The sequence below is a fragment of the Saccopteryx bilineata genome, chromosome 2, assembly GCF_036850765.1.
Source record: "Saccopteryx bilineata isolate mSacBil1 chromosome 2, mSacBil1_pri_phased_curated, whole genome shotgun sequence".
NCBI lineage: Eukaryota > Metazoa > Chordata > Mammalia > Chiroptera > Emballonuridae > Saccopteryx > Saccopteryx bilineata.
Genome location: NC_089491.1, coordinates 84,115,355 through 84,117,673, shown reverse-complemented (window position 1 = coordinate 84,117,673; position 2,319 = coordinate 84,115,355). Strand labels below are relative to the sequence as shown.

Here is a 2,319-nt window from a genome sequence, read left to right as displayed (position 1 = left end):
ATTAATATGTTCTAACAACGTTATACCATAGCTATAAAAGTTAAGTTCTTTCATGTAGTTCATAGTTTCATAAAAAATTGCCCATTTTACCTAAGTTTTCAAATTTACTGACATAAAGTTAGTAATACTAATCTCATATATTTTAATATTTTCTGAATATTTAGTTTCATCTCCTTTTTATTTCTAATATTATTCATTTGAGTTTATTTTTTTAGTCTCTTTATCATCTTACCTAACATTTATTCTTTTTATTAATGTTGGTAAAAACCAACTTATACTTTTGATGACACCCTACACCATATTGTATTGTCCCCACCACTAATTTTAGATCTTCTTCTGTTTTATTTTTTTATTTTCTGTTTTTTTTCTTAGTAATTTTTTTTTTCCTTTTTTTCTTTTGCATTTTTCTGAAGCTGGAAACAGGGAGAGACAGTCAGACAGACTCCTGCATGCGCCTGACCGGGATCCACCTGGCACGCCCACCATGGGGCGACGCTCTGCCCACCAGGGGGCGATGCTCTGCCCATCCTGGGCATCGCCATGTTGCGACCATCCTGGGCGTCGCCATGTTGTGACCAGAGCCACTCTAGCACCTGGGGCAGAGGCCACAGAGCCATCCCCAGCGCCCAGGCCATCTCTGCTCCAATGGAGCCTCAGCTGCAGGAGGGGAAGAGAGAGACAGAGAGGAAGGCGTGGCGGAGGGGTGGAGAAGCAAATGGGCACTTCTCCTATGTGCCCTGGCCGGGAATCCAACCCGGGTCCTCCGCACTCTAGGCCGACGCTCTACCGCTGAGCCAACCGGCCAGGGCTAATTTTTTTTTAATTTTTAAAGTTGATAGGAACTTATCTCATTGTTAACTTTTCTTTTATTTCAATAAGTATTTAATGCTATAAATTTTCTCAAAAAATTATTTTCTTTTCTAAGCTTTGATAGGTATTATTATAACTATCATCAATTTTCCATTGTGAATTATGATTTACACCTGCTTAAGTTACAGAATCTCCCCTGCCCCCCTCACCCTGTGATAAGCATGTGAAAATTTTAAATCTAGCTTCTTAATTCCAATGGATTGTTTGTATCTCTAGAGGTAAAGCTAACTGCTTCATTCTCTTGGCCCTATATATTATTTCTTACTATTTGTGTTCTTTGAGAAATTTCTTTGCATTTTGCCACTGATTTGAAAATAAGATATTATGTTATACACTTTGTAGGAGTTTTTTTCAGAAATTTATCTGTTGCCTGACCTGGCAGTGGTGCAGTGGATAGAGCATCAGACTGGGATGCGAAGGACCTAGGTTCGAGACCCCAAGGTTGCCCGCTTGAGTGCGGGCTTATCTGGTTTGAGCAGAGCTTACCAGCTTGGACCCAAGGTTGCTGGCTCAAACAAGGAGTTACTTGGTCTGCTGCAGCTCCAAGGTCAAGGCACATATGAGAAAGCAATCAATGAACAACTAAGGCAAGGGTCCCCAAACTACGGCCCATGGGCTGCATGCAGCCCCCTGAGGCCACTTATCCAGCCCCCACCGCACTTCCAGAAGGGGCACCTCTTTCATTGGTGGTCAATGAGAGGAGCACAGGATGCATCCCCATCCTGCATTCCTGGAGTACTGTATGCGACAGCGCCACAAAGCGCGGCATCGCTCACATACAGTACTACTTCCAGTGACGTAGGATGCATGTGTCAGGGCTCCAGAAGTGCATCATATCACTTCTTATGGCTAGAAGTGACAAATATGGAACTGACATTGACCATCTCATTAGCCAAAAGAAGGCCCATAGTTCCCATTGAAATACTGGTCAGTTTGTTGATTTGAATTTACTTGTTCTTTAAGTATTGTATCTATTTGTTCCTGTTTTGTTTTTTTACTTTAAAATAAGATATGTGCAGTGTGCATAGAGATTTGTTCATAGTTTTTTTATAGTCCGGCCCTCCAACGGTCTGAGGGACAGTGAACTGGCCCCTGTGTAAAAAGTTTGGGGACCCCTGAACTAAGGTGTCACAACAAAAAACTAATGATTGATGCTTCTCATCTCTCTTCATTTCTGTCTGTCTGTCCCTATCTATCCCTCTCTCTGACTCTCTCTCTGTCACTGTAAAAAAAAAATTATCTGTGCATCTCACCTATTTCATTACCAAAAATAGAAGTTCAGCAGTTAATTCTTTATATGTCTGTGATTCTTTGCAATTCTAAAGGGCAGAGGTTGTTCCTAAGTGGTCTTTTCCCTCAATTCGAAAGCCTAACACAATGCACTATATTTTAATTGTGAATAAATGATTAAATATTTGTCTGTTTGGAAGAACTTGCCAAATTAGAAAC

General features: G+C 40.9%; 1 non-coding gene across 1 annotated transcript; it reads right to left on the bottom strand.

Annotated features, from left to right (window-relative positions):
* Positions 1–733: 733 nt before the first annotated feature.
* On the bottom strand, positions 734–809 carry TRNAS-AGA (transfer RNA serine (anticodon AGA)). The gene has a single exon. It is a non-coding gene; the product is annotated as a tRNA-Ser (tRNA).
* Positions 810–2,319: the final 1,510 nt, after the last annotated feature.